This window comes from Prionailurus bengalensis, chromosome A1 (assembly GCF_016509475.1).
Source record: "Prionailurus bengalensis isolate Pbe53 chromosome A1, Fcat_Pben_1.1_paternal_pri, whole genome shotgun sequence".
NCBI lineage: Eukaryota > Metazoa > Chordata > Mammalia > Carnivora > Felidae > Prionailurus > Prionailurus bengalensis.
Genome location: NC_057343.1, coordinates 41,463,534 through 41,477,712, shown reverse-complemented (window position 1 = coordinate 41,477,712; position 14,179 = coordinate 41,463,534).

Sequence of the window (14,179 nt, the reverse complement as noted above, 5' to 3'; positions counted from 1 at the left end):
CCTAGATTTTGCCACTTCTAAAATACTCAACACACTGTAAATTAATGCACCATTTTCTTGTTAAAATCAGCCTTGCATAAAATGATCTGTAGCTGAACAGGAGCAATAGCAAAGGTGTGAACTACTTCAGGGAAGTGCTAACTTCAGAGCCCAAATGAGAACATTTAAATGCTAAAATTTTTCAGCAACAGCAAACAGATGTTTCTGCAAAATATCATTTTTTTCATGTTTTCCAAACTGCTTTTTCTATGTACATTCACTTCTTCATTCTTCAAACTTGGACTTTCCTGCCACTTTACCAATTTTCAGTGCCCATTCATCCTTGAAATGTTTCATTTTTACTTCTCAATCTCTCCTCCTCTGCAGTAATTGCAATGGAAGATGGGTATATGGTTTTGCTCTAAAAAATGAATTCAGTATTAGTGACATGTACCAGGCTGATGGCACTGCAAACTGAAGCCCATTGTTTTACGCACAGTAATGTGGGCACCAAGCAATGTATCTCACAGTTGCCTGAACAACTATTCTCAATTGTATTCTGAAAGAAGGGACAATGATTAACCCTTTGGCTTAAAACGTAATTTGTGCTAAATTATGAAATGACTGTGCATGATATAGGTCTCTGCTTGAAAAGACATATTGTATTGATGTTGCCAATCAAAAAGCCATTAAATGCTATTGAATTTGGATGGCTCACTAAAGCATACACCTGCCTACTAATTGTAAGTTCCAATTAAATTTGTGACTGCATAGAAATTAACTCTCAAAAAGATAAACACACATTTCAAAGGCAACTTGGATAGTTCTAATATCATTAGCAAATTTTGTATTCCACAGGTCATATACATTTCTGGTAATGTGTGTTTTAAAATATGAAAGAAATAAAACTGGTCTCTCCATGCATAAGTATGCTATGCATGGACTACATACTAACTTCAGAATAAGTTTCCTACTGTTTAAAACAACACCTTATCCCCACAAACATTGGCTGATAGGGGTTTTGTGGAGTTATAATAAAAAAAATGGGCATAAGACTCAGGAAGAATAGATTTAAGTAAGAGACATCTTCATAGTGAACTAATGGCATGACCCTGTGCAAATTTCTAAATTTCTCTGGGCATTACTTTTGTCAGCTATAAAAAGATAAGGTAGAGTAGATAATCACAAAGGTCTCATACTCTTAATGCTCTCTGACTGAAATGGCCATGGGCTTTTGAATCTAAAACACACTCTATGGAAAAGTAGAGAAATTGAGAGTCTGTCTCAATGAATCTTGAAAAGAGTATGACCCCTTGTGGGTAGTTAGAATCAGAAGTTTTTCAAGTTGTGATTTGATGTAGGTTTAAACTTTCTAAAATATAATCTCATATAACTTCACCATTAGAATTTAATTACCTTGTACTTTAATGGGCTTTGCTTATCAAGATTCCCCTTAAAAATCAAATAACCGTTAGGATGCACCATACTTTATATTTGTCATTAGCTAATATAATAACTCAGATTGGTTTATAGCCTAAACCCACAGAATAGAACATAAAGTACATGGGGCTAGAGACTTGTCTTTGAGGAAGGGAATGGGATCGGAGAAGGAAAGAACAATTCCTAGCTGCTAACTCAAGTGTTTGGTGAACTAGATTACATTTCATGGATTAAGGTGATGATGAGATTATTTGAATTCCAATTATGAGAGGTACAAACTGACTGAATTAGGAAGATATAGTTTGAAGAGAAAAAAAAAAAAGCTAGAGAGTGAAGCATGACAACATCTGCAAATATTAGAATGATTACCAGGATGTCAAAGGATTAAAATCAGCACAAAGAAGTAGAAATTAAAAAAATAAATTATAAATAATACCAACATAAACTTCTTAACATTTATAGCTGTGAAAAGACAGAATCATGTGTTTCTAGAGTTTCAGTAGAGTTTGGACAGACATTGTCAGAAAAATATGTAAACAGATTTCTGGCCTAAAATTAGCACTTAGACTAACATTTATAAGAAGTATTCCACACAATGTTAATTCCAAAGGATACTATCTATTATCTCTAAAGGGGGAACAGATTCTATTGTCAAATAACAGCAGTAAATGGCATTTGAGTAAAGTTAATCATGCAACATTAACATACATCTTCTCCTCATCTTTAGAGTAATAACACATTACTCAAATCACCAGTAGGAAATAGTGCTTTTTAAAGGTAGGTAACTATGGAATCCTTTTTTGTATTTTTTTAAGTTTATTTACTTATTGTGTAAGAGAGAAAGAGCACATGTGCATGTGTACATGTGCACAGGGGAGGGGCAGACAGAGAGAGAGAGAGGGTCCCAGCAGGCCCCACGCTCAGCACAGAGCCCTATGTGGGGCTCAATCTCATGACTGCAAGATCATGACCTGAGCAGGTTATCAAGAGTCAGATGCATAACCAACTGAGTCACCCAGGCACCCCTAGAATCCTTTTTTGTGAATGTTCATATGATATAATGTTTTATACAATATATGTTGACAAGTGTAATCTGTTTCACAAATTAGACAAGATCATATGCTCTTTCAGAATTTAATCTAGTTCAAACTACTAATATCCCCTATTGGAATATAGTGTGGCAACTATGATTTAAGTATAAAATACTTTTAAGTGCTACAACTTTTTTTTCCCCTAAATCATAACTCATAGATAAATGCCCAGCTTGCCTATACAAAAGATTGGGTAACATCATATCTTTAGAAAGTGCAATCTTTGTTAGGAAGGCTATGGCAATATTATAAATATACATGATGTTCTTAAAGAATCAACATGAATTACAACAGTTAATTCTTACAATAAACATATAGGGGCATACTATTATTGTGATTTTACAAATGAGAAAACCATGTATCAGGTAATTGAAATAACTTGTCCAAGATCAAAATTAAAAAAAATGGTAAGACTCAAATGTTTTGCCTTCAGAGTCTGTCCTAAAATTCCTACTACTTTCTTATGAAATCAGATATGAGTGATGTTTCTTCCACAAGCTATCAGGAAATGATCTTTAAAAGTAGAATAGATAGTAAGTGATCTTAATTATTCAGCTACTTTCTCACATGAAAACACTAGGGTGAATAAATTATCCCTGGAATTTCTTTTTGGCTTTGTGATGGTAGAGATCAACTGAAAAATAATTTCCATACAAGGAAGAAATTTGCACACTGTTATTAGATAAAGAGGGCTTACCATCACTTGTTATAGACTTCTGTGAAAAACAGGATTGATTTTTATCAGTCTGAAATTGCTCAGTGGAAATAGTCATTGCTTAGCAGAGAAGAATGAACCAAATTGCCTCTAAGCTTCCTTCATCTCTATAAGTGTAGGAGCCAAATTTTAACTATTTTTCCTGCAAAAGATACATATGATGAACATTAAAAAAAATAGACACATGGTCTTTTCAGAAATTTAGCAATTTTTGTAAGCCAATAGCACTGCCAATTTGCTGAGAAACGTAAAGAATTTTAAGAAAATTAGCTCTAACTTCAAGGCTATGAGGAAAAGTCTAGCATTACCATACATATGCCAAGATGGTTTTAAATTCTTTGGATTGAATATTTTAATTTTTTGAAATTGCCCACAGTTTGTTAGGAGATAACCTAAATTAGCAATTCCTGTAAAACAAATGATTGCATTTTCCCATTCATTGACATTGTTCAACATTAAATCTGCACTCATTATGGATCCCTGAGATATGTAGTTTTAGTTATTTTTTTCCAATTGTGGAAAAGTGGTAGAAACTGTAAACTATCAGAGGAAAAAATTTTTCCTCAATCGAATAAAGAACTAATAAATCAGGGGCGCCTGGGTGGCGCAGTCGGTTAAGCGTCCGACTTCAACCAGGTCACGATCTCGCGGTCCGTGAGTTCGATCCCCGCGTCGGGCTCTGGGCTGATGGCTCAGAGCCTGGAGCCTGTTTCCGATTCTGTGTCTCCCTCTCTCTCTGCCCCTCCCCCGTTCATGCTCTGTCTCTCTCTGTCCCAAAAATAAACGTTGAAAAAAAAAATTAAAAAAAAAAAAAAAGAACTAATAAATCAGAGATAAGTAGGTTAGACTTAGTCTTGTTCACTTTTCAGATGACGTTTTGCTAGTAGCTATATAATTTAAACCTTATTCTGAATCTATATTTAATAGAGCGTTCAGGACTTATTAGATCAACTCAAGCTGTCTTTTCCAGAAAAAGTACACTGTCCATGATTCTTAATGCTTACCTGATCAGAATCCATAAATAAGAAGAGCACTAAATTCATCTATAAGTGCTATTTAATTTTCTTTAGTTTTCCTTCATTTTATGGGGGAAAGGTTTATAGTGACTAATAAACATGACCTCTGGGCTCCATAAAGCTCAGTGCTTTTGGTTTGTCTAAGACCTCCTGGTAAAACACTCATGACTAAAGCATTAAAACCTATTTTGTTGCTTCCTTGCACTACCTTAGTTCATGAAGATGTTTTGAGGGTGTACCATCTGCTTTCTGAACTTTCCTGAATGAAAGTTGCCTAGTTAATCAGGGGTAGGTTTCTAAAATACTGTTTTAATCTGCTATCCTTTTTTTGATTCTTGTTTTTGCATCTCAGAAATAGAACAAACAAATCAGAAGAGTAGAAATAAATTGGAGGAATAAATCCTATCACTTCTTCCTAATCCATGTAATATGGAAAATATTTAATCTTTCCATAATTCTTTAAATGTATAAAAAATTAACTAGGCAGCTATGTTACTAGCATAACTTGGAGACTGAGTGTAACTCAGATAATTTCTCCCATCCTGCTTATCCACAGTCAGTAAGAACTGGAGACTTTCTTTTCCAAAATCTGCAGTTTGATCAGAGAAATTGGTTCATCAAAAGATGAATTTTGGAGAGCGCCTGGGTGGCTCGATCGGTTACATGTCCAACGCTTGATTTCAGCTCAGGTCATGATCTCACAGTTCATGATTCAAGCCCCATGTCAGCCTCTGTGCTGACACTGCAGAGCCTGTTTGGGATTCCCTCTCTTGGTCTCTCTGTCTGCTCCTCCCCTGCTCATACTTTCTCTCCCTCTCAAAATAAACATCAAAAAAAGATTATTTTTTATTCTTGACACATAGTTGAAATTCATAATTCAGTATTTTCTTTTCCTTACAACAATTATCTATTGATAATGCACATTTTATAAATATATGATTTAAGGATTGTGGGTAGTGATTCCTTCTTGCCTGCCTTCCTTCCTTCCTTCCTTCCTTCCTAAATGAGTACTATTTTATTGCTGGGTCAAATGCTAAGACATGGGATACAGTGGACGATGCAATTATTGTGACCCTTCTTTTCACATTGCTTAGAGTCTAAGGGGACAACAGGAAACTATCAAAATTGTATATAAATAGACTTTTGGTATGTTTTATATTGTATATTGTGGCAAGTGCAGTGAAGTCAATAGCCAAAGATTTTGAAATAGATTAATAGTTATAGAGTGCAGCTACAACATTAGATAGAATAGTAAAGAATGCTTCTCTGAGAAAGTAGCACTTTAAACTGATACTTGAGCAATGAGGAGGAGACACCCATGGAAAAGAATGAGTGTGCTTCTGAGAGAGAATGATTCACTCAAGAGACTAGCATAAACAGTCTGACTCCACTGAGAGACGGGCAATGAGGATGGATGGTATTAAGCAGAAGAGCGACTTGGCTTGAAGTTGGAGAAATAAGCCCAGGCCGCATCAGATAGGTCATGCAATCTACATTAAGGAGTTTAAATTCCTGTATGAGTGCCACGGAGAAACACAGAAAACACTAAGCCAAGGTGTTACAAGATTTATTTTACACTTATAAAAATATTGATGTTATCTGTATGGAAATATAGCCAGAGTGAAAGGGGGACACAAATTAGTGGCTTATTAAAATTAGCCAGATTAGTGTTGGTGGTGAGGACTGGTGTGATTAGGAGAGGTAGGACACTGGAAAGAATGTAAGTTTGATTTTGGAGGCACTTTGGCGTAATTAGTGGTGATAGAGGGGTCTCTGGGAGGGGAAGAGTGGAATCCAATGTGATTCCTCAATTTGCAGCTTGAATGACTCAGTAAATAGTAGAACCATTCACTGCAATGTGGATGCCTGACATTGGTTTGTAGGAGGGGGAGGGGAGCAGTTGAAAGGGGAAAATTATGAGTTTACTACATGTTAAATTTGAAAGTAACTTTCATTCATTTGTTTTGTTTACACATGAAGAGAGACACCTGTATTGACAGAAACTGGAATAGAATATAATCTTGGGAAGGCAATAGGTCACTCGCTTAGCTTCCCAGGGCTGCTATAATAAAGTAGCACAGAGGGACTTAAACCACAGAAATTTACTCTTCCACCGTTCTGAAGGTTTGAAGAAATAAATCAAGGTGTCTAGAGGGCCATGCTCCCTCTGAAGTCTCTAAGGAAAGATTTCTGCTTTTCTTTTCCTGTTTCTGGAGGCATCAGGTGTCCCCTGTTTGCGGCAGCATGACTCCTATCTAGGCCCCCATTTTCACATGGCCATCTTCCCAATGTATCTCTGTGCCTTCATATGACATTTTGCTTTTTGTGTCTCTCTCTCCTTGTAAGGATATCAGGTGTATTGGATGAAGTTCCCAGACTACTCCAGTCTGACCTCATCTTAACTAATTACATCTGTAAGGTCACTCTTTCCAAATCTGATCACATTCTGAGGTATTGGGGGGTCAGGACTCCAACATATATTTTTGTGGAACACAATTTAACCCATAACTCACCAATCAAGAGAGTGCAGAGAAAGAGAAAATACAAGCTTAGCACTGAACATTTGAAAAATTTTAGCATTTAGATTTCTTGTGAAGGCACTGATGAAATTCTACAGTGTTAGCTAGGAGGAAGTCTGGCATGTATTTCACTACATTGAGTTAAGAGACTATTTAAGGCAGGAATGGTAAACAGAGTTCAATTTTATTGCAAGTAGTAAAGTAAAGGCAGAAAATGGCTAAGGTCATCAATGAGCAATGAAATTACTCAGCTTTATAATGATAATCCTGGCCATTAATAAGATATTAAGATATATCAAGTCAACATTATTAACAAAGCAAGAAAATGTGAAGTGTCTTTTAGAAGGATTTACATAGAAGTTATTATTCATAACATTATTGTGTAATTTAGGTGTTGATGGTCTCTAGAAACTCAATGATGAATAACAGCTAATTTCCAAGATTTAGAGGATTCTGTATGGTTAATTAGCCATACGTTGTCTATGTATATGATGGAATAGAGGACCTCTCTTTCCTTTTAGCTCACTATGGAAGGAAATAAATTTGGACTCTGGATTTACACTGAATAATAAGAAATTCTACCCCCACAAGTGACATAAATGTAGAAAACAAAAAAATTTGAAAGGGGAATATAAAACACATATACATAGTATAGAATTGATGACTTAGTATTAGAAAGCTATAAGTTACAGAATAAATGATAGAAATATTTGATTATGTAAAAAAATCCAAAAATGCCACAAGATATCATAAGCCAAGACATAAACACTAATTGATTATTTCTAGTGCTAAAATGTATAATATAGAACTCTCTTATACATTTATTTTACAAACACCAAAAATGAAAGGCAGAGAGTAGGAGTGAGGTAAGATGAAGAAAAAAAATTGAAAACAAATGTGTATGTGATAAAAATAATAACTGTGTTATTTAAATAAAAGCAAGTGTGTGTATGTCTGTATGCACAGCATATATGTCTGCATAAAGAGATGGATGCAATTTAGTCCCTGAATAATGCTTAATTTAAAGCGATGAGAATGTAGGTAATACCATCTATGAATATTTGTAAATTTAGTATGATGCAGAGAAAAGCAACAAGTATCCTATTGTGAATAAATGAGCTGATTCAGTTTTTTTAGATAGATTTTGGTGTCTACAATTCATTCTATCTTGCACATTAAAAAAAAATCTCCTGAATACACACTTATGATTATCTTCTCTGAGTAAGGAATTAGGAATGAGAACTATATACATGCCCTTATGGGCACGGTATTGGAATGGATAAAATACATCTCAAAACAAGTGCATTATTTTTCCTTTTTTCCTTTTTACTTTATAAGCACCATAATGTGAACCAAGGAATTTTATATATAAAGATTTATTTTGTATAACTTTTCTTTTTGCCAGTTCTCAAATATCTTGGCCTTAGGTAACTTTTACTCCTAGACTACTTACCGTTCCTCATCTTAAAGTTAACAAAGAAAAGCAATCTACAGGGCATCTAAAGACTGGCTAAATAGATCAAATTAAACTTTCATACAGGTGTGAATAATAAATGGAAATCGCAAGAATATATGTACTTAAACAAAAATGTGCATTTTCATTATATTAAACAAGTACCTCATGTTTCTCATGATAATGCATAAAGATGACTCAATTCAATAACAGTGAGATGTATTTCATTATGAAACAGGTTAATGCAATCTTCTAGTGAGCCCAAACTTTACAGCATTTTAATTTATGTGCCATTGTTTAGAAGAGGAAAAGGTCAAATTAGTCCCATAAGCAACCTGGGGAAATTTCCTAGTCTTCCAAAACTATCCAATGAAGAAACAACATCCTTTCTCTGTATCATATGCAATGCAATAAGCAGAAAAGTAATGAAAACCTAGGGAAATATGGGCTCACATTTACCCAGTATAGTTCTGAAATACTCCACGAGAAAATCTCGAGAACCGAGGAAGCGGAAAATATTCTCCCATTATTTTCTTGTACTCTCTCCATAAAGCTGGTTTGAAGGAGGAATTGCTCAGTTAATAGTTTCTATAGAAGCAGTTTAACCAGTTTCCAAGGGAGCATAGTTGCTTAGGAAACTCAAATATATTAGAGCACAGAGGCTGAGACTAGACACCTGCTGGTACACAAAGTTTCATGCTGCCATTTTTACCCTCTCTCTCTCTCTCTCTCTCTCTCTCTTAGGTTATGCTTTCATAGGACAGAAGTGCAGAACTGGAAGACCAATGCAATTCTTGGTAGAGGGTGGGGAACATGTAATTGCTTGTGGGCTTACCATAAAGACCACCATTGGTAGGTAATTCATTTTTGAAGGCAGATTGGGTGGCATTTTCCTTCCCTGCACACAGTTTCCACCGGCCAGTGGGATAATCTCTGTGAATTTACTATAATCATATTCTCTGGAAACCCTGGTACATTAAGAAATAGTAATTGAATTTCATAAGAGCAATTTCCAAAATCTGCTCAATTAAGAAAAAAAAAATCAAAGGCGTAGGTAGACAAGACACATTTTAAACCTCAGGGCTAGTTTCCCAAAAATAGCAATGATGTTTTCCCTTTGAAATGTATAATGATATATAAAAATAGAGTGCCTATTATGTAACCAGTTTAGGATTTTTGCCTCAATGAATAATTCTGGTTTCAATTAGCTGTTTTTATTTTTTATATAAAATATAGGTTGTGTAGATATTAAGTTGTAGACATTTATCTGTCTATCCATCTATCTATCTAAATGGATTTTGTAATGCCTTTTGAAAGTTGATCACTCATTTTCAGCTGATATCCTTTAAAAATGTGAAATGATGATGGCCAGGCGGTAACACGTGCTGCAAATGTGACTTGTGGTCTCCACACACCAGGCTGCCACATTTCACAGCTGTTCAGTAGACACGAGGAGCTAAGCAACAGAACCCATGCAAGTGGGCTGGGAACCCCTAGATGACACAGCATTATAAAAAGAGAAAAAAATAAACTCTGCAATTAACCAAAGCAATCCCTGAGGTTTGAGTCTCAGCATTATCCTTGCCTTCTGCATTCTGTCTATGAAGCTTTTAGAGACAGGCAATCACAACGTTTTCACAAAAACATTTGATTGTAACAGATTACAGAAAAGCTATTCATATTTTAGCAGTCAACGATCTCAGATATTCACAGAGAGAGAGAGAGAGAGAGAGAGAGAGAGAGAAAGAGGAGAGAAGAGTGGTCTAAAACCTAATTCATGTTACCTTAGAGTTAAAGTGAACCTTAAATTGTTTTACAAAATGTTTAACTTTCCAATTAACTCTGTTTTCTTTGATGGTTAAGAGAACCCTGAGACGCTGTTGAGACACTACCTGCTTTAGGGTCAAGATCACACTTTAGATTTTTGTCTTCTTTTTGTGTCAAGATTTCCTGAACATAAAATGCCAAATGTTTTATCCACAAGTAACACTCAATGGAATCCTCTTCCCAGAAAATCCTCTAATTTGGACATCCCTCCATGATCATTGGCTCTTCAAACTGGAAAGAACCCAGCTTCACTAGGATGTCCTGCTCAACCTTGGGCTGCCAGGAACATATGCTTGTCAGTGACCTGTTAAAGTGGTATGCTGCTCTTTCTGGAGCAAAGGTAAATTACATAATCTGTGTCTTGTCTCCAGTAAAATGGCAGCTCAAGTAAAGATTCTGAGATGCCTCTTCTTCTTTTCTTTTTTCAGTTTCACGCAATAATTGTTCGGCATTAACTTTGTGCTTATTGTGCTAGGTACTATGTCTACACAGATACAAATACGAATCAAGATCTTTGTGGAACTTACGTTCCATTTCGCAGTTCTCCATCACTAGTTTTAGTACCTCCCTGTCTGTGGGATGTCGACTACCTCTAGGCAATCCATTTACACTAGCGGATTTTGTACCTGGACATTCTTAGACTCTATGGCTGCTTGATAATATTCTTGGGGCCTCTCTTTAAGCAGAAGCAAATAGCCTCTTCGGGGCAGATTTTTGTTCTTTCTAATTTTCTGTCTGTCTTCCTGTTAAAAGGTAAAAAGATCACAGCGGAGGGTTAATGTGGATGGGGAGAAAGAGCAACAGAAGGAAATAACCAAAAGCATATTAAATCGTTTTACATATAATAAATATTTATGTGTCTAAACTAACAAAATGACTCTAGGTCTGTGAACATTTCCAACAAGTTAATGTAGTCATTTTAATTTATCCTCAAGTTTCCCATTTTCTTTGCAGGATTTTGGATTTTCTTTTAAAATACAACTTTACTTGCTTCATTAAAAATGTATTTTCCACAGAGCAGCCAGAGAGCCATTTAAAACTTTTTTCAAACCCTATTATGCCCCTGTTCAAAGCACTCCAGTGTCTTTCCATCACACTATTAAAAATACTCAAAGGTCATACCTACAAACCCCTACATGATCTGCCCCTGAGACTTCCCTCCCCTTTGTACACTACAGAGGAGGCCTCTACACTCTCCTGCTATGTGCCCTGCATGCTCCTGCCTCAGGTCCTTTTCCTCAGTATTCCTTCTGTTTCGAAAACTTGTCCCCAGGTAGTTGATGGCCCATTCCCTCATTCCTTCAGTACACTGTTGTTGTGTTTCCTTCCCAGGATACCTTTTTCTACCCCTGTATCTAAATGTCAATCCTTACCCCCCCTTTATTCCTTTACTTTCCTAATTATTTTATTCTTGGTATGCATTTCTACGTGATATAAGCTTATTATTTTATTTTGTTTATCTTGGAACTTTGTGTAAGTTCCATGAGGGTAGAGAACTCTATCTTGTTCATTGTTTTATTCTTAGTATGGAAAAGGCTGCCTGGAAAATAACAGAGATCAAAGTATTAGTGATTTGAATGAAATAGTCGATGGATGGATGGATAGATACATGGATAGTTGCTTGAATGGATGGATGGAGATCTCCATGGGTAGCAAGCAGGGTAGTGTTCATGTTGTCTTAAGTTACTTCAGAAAACCTCTTCTGAGTGACACTTTGCCAGATTCTTCTGGGTATGTCTCTTCATGAAATAAAGCAGAGATCGGGATTTGACATACTTTTTTCAAGAATGGTTAATAATTTAAACAATACCAAAATGAGGGGCAAAAATGTCTCCTGTGTTAGCTTGGGTGTCCTCAAGAACAGAGTTGAGACAATACTTCTATGCAGGTAGTTTGAGAGCATAAGCCAGAGAGTAGGAGGGAGGAATCAGAGAAAGTGAAGCAGAGAGAGAGAGGAAAAGCCAATATAAAGGTGCATTATTGATTTATTGCAATAGGCAACAGATGCTTCTGGGAAATATATGGAATGCCTTCTAAGACTGTTCTAATCAAAGTATTTGTCCATCATCTCTCATGGGAATTGATCAAAGATTGCTGCTTCAGAGTTTTTATGCCTGTACTTCTGAGGAGCCCATGCTATGAGTGCTTTCTACTTCTACCTTGGCAGAAATCATGGGAGAAGCCTAGAAGATGTGAGTCTGGGGCACTGGTGATAAAAGGATGAAAAATCCATCCCACACTCCATCTACATGTGCACTGCATGAAGTCCACCTTGTTACTGAGTCTTCAAGTTTTCCACAGAGGATTTAATATGCAAGGAATAGTAGAATAAGCTACAGTTCTCTTTACTGAAGTGGCCCTAAGACTGTTAGTGATATTTATCATCTCCTTTCTCCATCACCAATTTTGGCTATGTCTCCCCTTCAAGCAGCATTTCCTCTGGTCTTGGTTGCTTGCCTGATGAGTTGACACAGACCTTTATCTCTGAGGAGTATAAACTTTGAGACTCTTGATCATAACTGAAATTGCTGCAATTGTCCTTTTACCATAGTGATGAGCATGGAAGCACCAAGAGAGGGCCAAGTGGATCTTCTGATTTCCATACTACTCCCAGTATGTGTACCTAGAACTTCCATGCTCCCTAGTATAAATATCCCCAGCCTCCTACCCCCAGGAATCAGCACATCTAATCCAGCAGAAGCTAACGTTTTGGGCAAGCCAGTGCTAATTTCTTATTGGTGACTGACAGTGATGGTGAGAGAAGCCAGCTCTACCCAATCCCTGCCCTGCGTGTTACTGAGTACAAATTGTTGAATACAAGCTCCATATTTCAAGAAATCAGTTCAATGCATACACTGTATCCTGGCAAACAATGTCTCAACCCTGAGAAGTGATTTTTTCAAAAATGTTGCCTTAGTTGAGCCTTTATTAAGATATCTTATTATTCCATAATGCCAGGTAATTCTGGATAAAGTAGAATCAATGGATCTCATGTGCTCATTGAAACATTACCTTCCCTGTAAAATGGGTCTTTTAGATGGGGTGATGCCACATGCTACAAGTCTTGAATTTTGGTGCTAGTAAACACTTTGGGCAGGAAAGGATAACCTGTACTGAAGACTCAATCCTGTTTAGGATGAAATACTATGCTCCAGGATGAAAGTGCCTGATGTAATTACTTTGCTGTGAATTGACTAGACAAGTTTCCTGGAAGGATGATACCATTTCCTAGGCTCAATATTGGTCTCTGCTATGAAAATTTCAGACCTCCAAGCATCAGTAGAAGGTATATCTGGTTTTTTGAGAAGAAGTCCAAATCCCTGGCCACACCCATAGTTTCCATCCCTGCTACCACAAGCATTGTATCCATGGCTTCTTCCACAACCAGTAGAGTAGTCAAATACATAAGTTGGCTAATGTCCACTGGTTGTCTCATCCTGTCTACCTAGGTTTTGAATGTGTTCTTTTTAATGTTTATTTTTGAAAGGGGGGGGGGGAGAGCACGAGTGGGGGAGGGGCAGAAAGAGGGAGACTTAGAATCTGAAGCAGGTTCCAGGCTTCAAACTGTCAGCACAGAGCTTGATGCATGGCTCGAACCCATGAAATGTGAGATCATGACCTGAGCCAAAGCCAGACACTCAGCAGATTGAGCCACCCAGGCATCTCTGAATGTGTTCTTTGTGGTGTATCAGCTTTAGTGGCCATTAATTTGAGATACAAAAATCTTAACTTCTGTAAATCTAAATGTACGCTGATTTCTTCAACCTCTTTGACGTTGAGTTTCTAATCTCAATCCTTTCAGGCTCATCATCAACTGCCAAATGATCATCACTTCCCAGAAAATGTGTTTCCTGATCTCACATCAGGTCTTTCTTCATGCCAAGTGACTACCAAGTATACACCTTCCTGTCCTTCCCATAGTGAGTATTCTTATTGTCACTGCCCTTTACTGCCACTCCTTGTTGTATGTTGAATTGTGTTCCCCTAAATGTTAAAGTCTCCGCCCCTGGCACCTGTGAATGTGACCTTATTTAGAAATACTGTTTGTGTGGATGTAACCAAGTTAGTATGAGGTCATAATGGATTAGGTTGGCCCCTAAAACAGTGACTGGTGTCTTTATAAGAGAAAGGAGAGGGAA